Raw genomic sequence first — 10,810 nt, 5'->3', positions numbered from 1 at the left:
TCTAGATAGCATTCTCTGTTTAAAGAAGCCAGTTCACCTTGGAAAAATGACCAAGGCTTCAGGGTTCAAGCTGGGAAAATTCCAGATGACCCTGAAATATGTTCTTGTATCACAAAATAAGGAAGTCATCAAAGGATGATAATGTCATGTCAAAATAATTTAGCAACTACAAACTGCCTAAAGAATTGCTTGGTTCCTAATTGGAACTCTTTGTACAAGCTATTATCACCATCATTAGAACTTCTCCCAGTTGTATGGAGCAAATTTCACAAAGATAGAAGTTTGCCTTTCAAATTGGTAAAGACAGACTTGTGTTAGAGCAATTTCACAGTAAGAGAACCAATACCTTTTTACATTGAATAGAAAAAACGTAAAAAAAAGTTAAGTAGAGTAAATTTTAACCTCAACTGCTTAATCAACTAAACATAAGCTCTTTGTTTGGTTTACTAGGCTGTAAATCCAGTTTCATTAACAACACAAACTAAAATATTTTATAGCACAGCACCTGCATAAATAAAAGTCTTTTATATTCCAATATCTTTTTTTTCAGTTCCCCTTCAATTAAAGACTAATTCCTTTCTTAAAGGGCGATTTGCACTTTTTGTTTCATATATTCTTTCTCTAAGAAGGGTCTTCCTGGAGAAGGAAATGGCAAACCACTCCAGTATTCTTGCCTGGAGAATCCCATGGACAGAGAAGCCTGGCAGGCTATAGTCCATGGTGTGTAAAGAGTCCTAGACCCTACTTAGCAACTAAACCACCACCACCACCAAGAGGGGTCTTGTATCCTTTTGCCCCTTCTGTAATACATTCAAAGTCAGAACAGCTACTAAGAAGCTTCCTCATTTGGTTCCAAAGCCCAGGTGCTGTCCTCCCCACTTTCTCTTTTAAAACATGTGTATGTGTGAAATATAACAAGCATACAGAAAAGTGCTAACAGCCTAAATACACGGTAACACATTATTGTAAAAACAACTCTACCAGCACCTCAGAAGCCCTTTCTCTGGTGTGTCTTTTGCCAGATCATATCCCCTCCTTCTCGGCTAGCATAACCACTATTCTGACTTCTGTTATTCTTTTTTTTTCCCCCAGGCCCCACCAAGCATGCGGGATCTTAGTCCACCAACCAGGGATTGAACCCATGACCCCTGCACTGGGAGCACAGAGTCTTAACCACTGGACCACCAGGAAAGTCCCTCCTCGCTTTTAAGTATTATAGTCTGATTCAGTTCAGTTCAGTTCAGTTCAGTTCAGTCGCTCAGTCGTATCCGACTCTTTGCGACCCCATGAATCGCAGCACGCCAGGCCTCCCTGACCATCACCAACTCCCAGAGTTTACTGAAACTCATGTCCATTGAGTCAGTGATGCCATCCAGCTATCTTATCCTCTGTCGTCCCCTTCTCCTCCTGCCTTCAATCTTTCCCAACATCAGGGTCTTTTCAGCTCTTCACATCAGGTGGCCAAAGTATTGGAGTTTCAGCTTCAACATCAGTCCTTCCAATGAACACCCAGGACTGATCTCCTTCAGGATGGACTGGTTGGAGCTCCTTGTAGTCCAAGGGACTCGCAAGAGTCTTCTCCAACAGCACAGTTCAAAAGCATCAATTCTTCAATGCTCAGCTTTCTTTATAGTCTAACTCTCACATCCATACATGACCACTGGAAAAACCATAGCCTTGACTAGATGGACCTTTGTTGAAAAAGGAATGTTTCTGCTTTTTAATATGCTATCTAGGTTGGTCATAACTATCCTTCCAAGGAGTAAGCATCTTTTATTTTATTTTATTTTAGTAAATGCCTTTTAATTTCATGGCTGAAATCACCATCTGCAGTGATTCTGGAGCCCAGAAAAATAAAGTCAGCCACTGTTTCCACTGTTTCCCCATCTATTTGCCATAAAGTGATGTATAGTCCATTCTCAATTCATTGCCATATAGTATTCCATTATAGTGTATCCATAACTCATTTTTTGTTTTTTTATTTACAGGTGTACAGCAAAGTGATCCCGGTATATTTATGTGCACATACACACACACATAATATACACACATATATGCATGCCTCCTCAGTTGCTTCGGTCATGTCCAACTCTGCCACCCCATGGACCATTGCCTGCTAGGCTCCTCTGTCCATGGGATTTCCCAGGCAAGAATATGGGAGTGGGTTTTCATGCCCTCCTCCAGGAGATCTTCCTGACCCACTGATTGAACCTGCATCTCCTGCATTGCAGGTGGATTCTTTACCACTGAGCCGTGGGGACGCATATATATGCTGATATATATATATATATATATATATATATATATATATCAGTTCGGTTCAGTTCAGTCACTCAGTCCTGTGTGACTCTTTGTGACCCCATGGACTGCAGCACGCCACACTTCCCTGTCCATCACCCACTACTGGAGCCTACTCAAACTTATATCCACTGTGTCAGTGATGCCATCCAACCATCTCATCCTCTGTTGTCCCCTTCTCCTCTCGCCTTCAATCTTTCCCTGGAGTTATATGTATATAAACACCCTGGGGCTTCCCTCATAGCTCAGTCAGTAAAGAATCTGCCTGCAGTGCAGGAGACCTGGGTTCAATTCCTGGGTTGTGAAGATCCCATGGAGAAGGAAATGGCAACCCACTCCAGTCTTCTTGCCTGGAGAATCCCATGGATAGAGGAGCCTGGTGGGCTGCAGTCCATGGGATCACATGAGTCCAACACAACTTAGCGACTAAACTACCACCGGCTAATACCCTGGAATTATATATATATAAATTATTTTCTGATTATTTTCCATTAAATGTTATTATAAGATGCTGAATATATTTCCCTATACTACACAGTAGGTCCTTGTTGTTTATCTGTTTATTTATAGTAGTCTGTTTCTGTTAATCCCAAGTTCCCAATTTATCCCTCTCCACTTTCCTCTTTGGTTTCCATACATTTGTTTTCTACATCTATGAGTCTGTTTATGTTTTGTAAATAAGTTCATTTGTATCATTTTTTAGAGTTCACATATGAGTAATATATGATATTTGTTTTTGTCTGGCTTATTTCACTTCGTATGATAATCTCTAGGTTCATTCATGTTGCTGCAAATGGCATTATTTTGTTTTCTTGTTGGCTGAATAATATTCCGTTGTACATGTGTACTAGATCTTCTTTATCCAGTCATCTGTTGATGGACATTTAGGTTGCTTCCATGTTTTGGCTGTTGTGAATAGTGCTGTTATGAACATAGGTGTGCATGTACCTTATTGAATTATAGTTTTGTTGGGATATGTGCCAAAGAGTGTGATTGCTGGGTTACATGGCACAAGAACTGATTTTTTAGATTGTACTCTAAGATACTTGCCAGCCTGGTAGGTGTGTAGTGACATCTCATGGGGGTAATCCTTGCTCTTCTAATCGACTAAGCTACCAGACCATATGTTCTGAACATATAGCAGGAATGGGGGATTCAAATTAAACGAAAGGGTCCCTGAAGGAGAAGAGAAGCTGACAGAGATACTTGGTAGATTTAACATTTTCTGCCTCTGAAGCAGGTGTACTTGGATGAATAGTCTCCCCCATCACATTCAGGTCCTTCCTGGAACCTCAGATTATGACCTTATCTGGAAACAGGATCATTGCAGATGTTGTTATTTAACATCAGATCATAATGGAATAAGGGGAACCCCAAATTTAAAATGACTAGTGTCCTTATAAGAAGAGGAAGAGATATATACAGCGACAGGCAGATACAGAAGGAAGATGGCTATGTGATGACGGAGGCCGAGATCAGAGTTCTCTGGCTGCAGGCAGAGGAATGCCAAGGATTGCCAGCAACCACCAGAAGCTAGGAGAGAGGCGTGGAACAGAGTCTACCTCTGAGTCTCCAAGAAGAAACAAACCCTGCTGACACTTTGAGTTAGTTCTAGCCCTCAGACCTAAGGGAGAATAAGTTCCTGTTGTTTTGGGCCAGCCAGCCTGTGATTCTTTGTTACAGCAGCCCTCGGAGTCTAAACTAGCAGGGAGACACACTAGGCTGGAAATCGCGAGAGCTGGATCGCCGGCTCCTCTGCCGCTAACTGGAGACCTTGTAGGCACAGCCGCTCCCAACACGTGCGCCTGCCTCCACGTTGCCTCCCTCCCGCTCCTACCATTCGGCTCAAGGCTAGCAGGGGCTCCCACTGCTGCTAACCCCAGGGCATCATACCATTCCTCTCGCTCAGTACAGAGTGACTCTATAAGCTCTCCTCCACTTCCCGGCTGGAGTGGACCGCGTGTTTCCTGCCAGGACCCTGATCCGAAACCTCTGAGTGGTCCTTGCCCCGCCTCCATCCTCTACCTAACTGCCCACCTCCTTTGCTTCCTTCCGAGCGCACGTCACAGTTTGCAGTTATCTTCTTTATTTACCCCTCCCTTTTCCCCTTCCATCACCCAACCCTGCTTCTCCCACTAGACAGTAAGTTCCGTGAAAGCAGGCCTTCACGTGTTTCGTGGTCATTTAAATTCCCAGTGCCCTTGCAGTATCTGGTATACTGTTGGTGGTGGTGTGGTGGTGTCAGTCGCTCAGTCGTGTCCGACTCTTTGCAACCCCGTGGACTGCAGCCTGCCAGGCTCCTCTGTCCATGGGATTCTCTAGGCACGAGGACTGGGCTGGGTCGCCATGCCCTCCTCCCGTCTCATACATCAGAGCCATCTGATGACTGTTTCCTAACTGAATGACGCAGGAGGAGCAGAATGACGCCTTTTCCACCTTTACCTCTTCATCCACCCGGGCACTCAGTGTGCTCAACTGGTGTTCCATGTTCCCACATGGTCCTGCCTTAAAGGACACAAGAACAGCTGGAGTGGATTTAATCATAGCTTTGAGCTCATTATTTTTTAAAACTGACCTTAGAGCGAGTCTGAAGGAACATTTTAAAATGTGTGATTGAAGGCGCATTTTCTGCCATAACCTGCATTTAACATGAATGTGTAGGAGACTGCAAATTTTAGACAGATAGCATCACCGATTTCATTTGGATTTAAGCGTGTAACTGAGTGGCTGTTGGCACAGGTGTAATCAACATAGCTTGAATATTAATATTTCAAGGACCAACCAAGATCATTCCAACATCTTTCCACAACAGAGCTCCCCTGACCAATTCAATGTCAAGTTACCTTTGATTTTGACCTGGATTATATGAACGCAGCCATTATTGTGTAACTGGATATCACTTGTCTGTTTTATGGGTTAACAAAAAAAAAATTAAGGAGTGCAAAAAGGCTTTCTTGATCAATGCAATCTCTTTGGTAGAGAAAATATTTCCAAACAAGGGGAGAAAGGGACATTTTTGACAAAAGTAGACTGGGCGGCCTCTAAATTTCTCTCCTGTTTCACAGCCAGAGTGTCTCAGCCCTGAGCTGGGTCTTAGGTTCGGGGCTTCCCAGGGGACGCAGTGGTAAAGAATCTGCCTGCCAGTGCAGGAGACAACAAGAGATGTGGGTTCGATCCCTGGTTTGGGAAGATCCCCTGGAGGAGGAAACGGCAACCCACTCCAGTGTTCTTGCCTGGAGAATCCCATGGACAGCACTTGGCAGGCTACAGTCCACGGGGTCGCAAAGAGTCGGACACGACTGAGCTCATAGCGCGCACTCCCGCTGTGTCTGCTTCTAAAGTCACAGCTTTACCTGGGAGGTTGATAGATGTGTTTCACCGAAAGGTCTTTCTATGAATCCCTGAAACTCCATACAAATCTTTATGTATGAGTACATTTTTTTTTTCCTTTGAGTCTGTAGCTTTCTTCTGGTTCTCAAAGAAGGTTAACAGCTATTGACATGGAGGCAAATACAGGTCAGTATTTGGAGATATGCTGCGGATGAGGCCAGTCCCTCCAGCAGAGGGCGGTGGCTCCCACATTCACTGACCTCCTTGACCTCACTACATGGGTTGTCAGGAGATGGGAGAGACTGAGCCAGGTAGGGCTGACCCGAGAGCACCAAAAGAGAATGTCAGCTTTTCCCTGCTCTTCCTGTTGGGCTGGTTTTCAAACCCCATTTCCAACCCCCCAGTTACGACATCATGGAGCACATAAACGCTCAAGCAGAGACTCTGGAGAAGACCACCTTCTCTCATCAACTTCCTGAAAGGGCCTACAAGATTCTTCTCAAGGACACACGTTTTTCTAAGCTTTTTCACTCCTTTGTCACAATGCTGGTTTCTGGGACTTCCCTGGTGGTCCAGTGGCTAAGACACTGCGCTCCCAATGCTGGGGGCCTGGGTTTGATTCCTGGTCAGGGAAGTAGACCCCACACGCCACAGCTAAGAGTTCAAAGACTGCAACAAAGACCAACAAAGACAAATAAATATTTTTTTAAAAATTGCTGGTTTCTCTTGCTCCCATTGTGAACATATTTAGACCACCTGAGCAAACGCTGATTCAGAGGTTCTGGTTGGAAGACATTTCTCAATGGAAACTTGAATGAACTGACTTTGATTCTCACTTGGACACCTTTGCCTATGGAATAAACACTTAGCTCCTTAACTTTGCATTCAAAGCCACTTGAGAATGGTTCCAGTCCCCTTCAACTCTTTTCTCCTCTCCCACATAAGGTTGAAACAGAGCAGGATGTTGGGCCCTCCTGCATACAAGTCCTTTCAGTGTCCCCCATTTCTTATTTGTAAGAAATAGGTTTCATTCTGGCTTCTTGACCTTCCCTGAGTTCCAAAGGGCAGACTCAAACAGTTGCTAATCAAGGGTGATGGTGGTTTCATCGCTAAGTCGTGTCCGACTCTTGCGACCCCGTGGACTGTAGCCTGCTAGGCTCCTCTGTCCATGGAATTGTCTAGGCAAGAATACTGGAGTGGGTTGCCATTTCCTTCTCCAGGGGAATCTTCCCGACCCAGGGATCAAACCCAGGCTTCCTGCATTGCAGTCAGATTCTTTACCGACTAAGCTACGAGTAAAGCCCGAAATCAAGGGAGGAGCAGTCAAGAAATTATCTGAGGCAAAAGTAAAGAAACCAGAAAAGCTCACCAAGAAGATGACCTGAGGCCGGAGGAGAGGAGGGCAGGCCCTGCACACCCCCTGATCTTGCCCTGTTGCTATAAAGCTCCTCATCAAATCCTTGAGTTTGGACACACAGTTTCTGCGGGGTAGGAGCCTGCTGTGTCTCCCTTTGGCCTCCCAAAGCAATAAAGCTATTTTTTTTCTACTTCATCCAAAACTCTGTCTCTGAGATTCAATTTGACACCAGTGCTGAGTCTCCAGCATCACTAAAGACTCTGAAAGGCTGAGGAATCAAACCACAAAGATAATTGTGGGGAGGGTTTTACAGGCGCAGAGAAGTGCACGTGCAAAGGCCCTGGGGTGGGAGCCTGCTTGACCCTTTAAGAGGCCCAGTATGGCTGGAACAGTGTGTGCAGACTGGAGATGACACCAGAGGGGTGGTGGAAGCAGACGGCACAGAGCCTCGTAGGCTATGGCAAGGACTTTGGTTTTACTCTGAGTGAGCTGGGAAGACTTCAGAAGGTTTGAGGAGAGGAGTGACACCATCTCATTTGTGTCTGACAAAGACTACTCTGACCATCATGCTGAACACAGAACACTGGGGGACTAGAATCCCGCCAACGGCATGGGGTGGCCAAAAAAACTAATTTGTTTTTGTTTTTAAAATTAAGATCACCCAAGGAAAGAGTATGGACAGAGAGAAAGGAAGACCAAGGACTGAGCTTTGTGGCACTCTTAACACTTTCTCAAAATTAATTCTTATTGGAGCACATGTAATTTTTTATGGATTTACAGTGTTGTGAGAGTTTCTGCTGTCCATCAAAGTGAACCGGCTACACACGCACCTGTATGTGCTCTTTTTTAGATTCTATCCCCATATAGATCATCACAGAGTATTCAATAGAGTTCCCTGTGCTATACAGTAGATTCTTATTAGTTAAGTATTTTGTATATGGTAATGTGTATGTCTCAATCCCAGTGGACCAATTTATCCCCCCCTCCCCACATTCTAACAGAGGCTGTGACATGGAGGATGAACCAGCAAAGAAGAATGAGAGTGAATAACTATCAGTGGGAGGAAAGCCAAAAAGAATGGTATTCTGGAAGCCAAAAAGAGGGAATGTTTCAAGAAAAAGAACATGATTAACTGGGTCAGATGGAGATGAAGAACTGGCCATTGGATTTAGCATCAGGGAGTTGCTTAAATGACACTGACAAGGACAATTTCCTCGGAGGAGCCAGAGCCAGAGTGTGAAGGCAGTGGATTTGAGAGAGTAAAGGAGGAGGATTGGAGACAGTAAGGGCACACTCTTTTCAAGGCGTCTCTCTGCAAGGAGGACAAAGGGAAGGAGCAACAGTTTGAGAAGGGGTGGAGTTGCTGGCGGGTTTCTTAGCATGGGAGAAGTTACTCATGTTTGTGTGAGGACAGGCATGATTCAGGAGAGCAGGTCAAACTGACGATCCAAGAGAGACGCGAGAGGAGACGGCTGCGGCCTGGGAGTATTCATTAGACATGCTAAGATTTTTAGATTCCAGGGGGCTGGAAGTAGGAGGTTTGACTCTGAGAAGAGAGGGAGGTTGTGAGACATCTGGAATTTCCTTTCCATGGATGCCTGTGTCTCTAGGGCTCAACTTTTAAACTTGAACATTTCCTTTTTTGATGTGGTTAGAATCCCTGAGCCCACAATGTGCTCCCAAGAGTATTTAATTAAATAGGAATCTAGTGTGCATCTGTGACTAATTAATACTGATCAAAAACACTTAAATATTAAATGTCGGCGCTGTTACCTGGTTCCTAATGATTGCAACGGGCTGAATGCAGTGATCAAGTCCTAACTTCCATAGGAACCAAGTTGCTATGTTAAGATTATGAAAGACTAAAACTGAGCTGATGAAAGAGCAGATTTTATGAGTTTTGAAACATATTTGAAACAATGAAATGCTGAGCATCAAGACAAGGGAATTGCTTACAGTTCTTTCCTTAACGTGTGGGTTTAGAAGAGCCCTCTGGCTAATAGAAATAATGGCAGATCCACTTAGCAATGCAGTAAACGTTTCTTAACAGTTCTTTTTAGAGCAAAATACGCTTTCATATGCTGATTACTTTTATATGATATATATATGTGCTCAGTCAGTAAGTTCTGTCCGATTCTTTGCAACACCGTGGACTGTATAGCCCACCAGGTTCCTCCATCCATGAAATGTTTCCAGGCCAGAATACTAGAGTGGGTTGCCATTTCCTTCTCCAGGGGAACTTCCCAGACCAGGGATCAAACCTGTGTCTCCTGTGGAAAGCCCGTGATTGATATCTATATACTGATGTAATTCATTCAACAAGTATTTCGTGAGGACTTGATTTGGCCAGTCCTGTGCTAAGCTCCGGGAATAAACAGACGCACATGACGATCTCTCTGTCGTCAAGATCTAGCCTGATGCTTCTCCAAGGGTGACCTGATGCCCACCGTGGTCAGAACCAGCTGGGGTGCGTTGCTTCTACTCCACCTCACGTGGTTAGGGGTTGCTGTTATCTCCTGGTTTTGTAAGAGCACTTTCATTTCATTTCTTGTTGACTGATTTTTAGAGATGGGGAGGGGAGAAACGCCTCTATTCTGCCGTCTTGAACCTGGCCGGCCCCCACGGCCCTCATAGTCCTGGTGAAAGTGGGGCCCGTCCAGCGTCCCACAGATGGAGTGCTTCTTACCCACGGGAACAGGGCGGGAGAGGGAAGGGCCGAGAGCAAAAGCAATGGCTTGGACTGGTAAGGTTGCCGAGAGCCAGGAGAGCGAGTCGGGCCTGGAGGGACATCGAACAAAGAGACGGGTGGAGGACAGGACACATAGCAAGGGGCCGAAACAAAGAGAGTCTATGAACGAGGAGCAGCAGGGCGAGAAGATACGAGCAGGTGGCCTGGAAGGACTCCCGAGGCACACCGGGGATGCTTGTGGTGACTTTAGTCTCACCCCTGGGCCAGCTTGTGTACACTGCCCGGGCCACTTAAAAGCGTCACGGTGACACAGACTTCTCTGCTGGTCCAGCGGCCAAGACTCCACACTCCCAGTGCAGAGGGCCTGGGTTCAATTCCCGGTCAAGGAACGATATCCCGCATACTGGAACCAAAGATGCTGTGTGACGCAACTAATACCCAGTGCAGCCAAGTATATAAATTTTTTTTTCTTAAAAAAAAGAAAGGTGTCACAGTGGATGAGTCCCATTTCACATTTTTTCCCTAAATCCCCATCTGAAAAGTGAAAACTAACCTCCCTTCATGAGAGTCTGAGGTCTGAGCTGTTGTCAACTGTAAAGGGTTCATTTGATGCCCTCAGGGTGGTACTTGAAACTTGAGATTCTTAATTTGTAAAGAACTATGGACAGGAGGTTCATAACACTGTATAGGAGGCGTGATAAAAACCATCCCCAAGAAAAAGAAATGCAAAAAGGCAAAATGGCTGTCTGAGGAGACCTTACAAATAGCTGAGAAAGGAAAAGAAGCCAAAGGCAAAGGAGAAAAGGAAAGATATTCCCATCTGAATGCAGAGTTCCAAGAGCCAGGAGAGATAAGAAAGGCTTCCTCAGCGATCAGTGCAAAGAAATAGAGGAAAACAATAAAATTGGAAAGACTAGAGATCTCTTCAAGAAAATTACAGATAGCAAGGGAAAATGTCATGCAAAGGTGGGCTCAATAAAGGACAGAAATGGTATGGACCTAACAGAAGCTGAAGATATTAAGAAGAGGTGGCAAGAATGCACAGAAGAACTGTACAAAAAAGATCTTCACGACCCATATAATCACAATGGTGTGATCACTCACCTAGAGCCAGACATCCTGGAATGTGAAGTCAA

Source organism: Odocoileus virginianus, chromosome 30 (genome assembly GCF_023699985.2).
Source record: "Odocoileus virginianus isolate 20LAN1187 ecotype Illinois chromosome 30, Ovbor_1.2, whole genome shotgun sequence".
In the NCBI taxonomy this organism is placed as follows: domain Eukaryota; kingdom Metazoa; phylum Chordata; class Mammalia; order Artiodactyla; family Cervidae; genus Odocoileus; species Odocoileus virginianus.
This window is presented reverse-complemented; position numbering follows the sequence as displayed.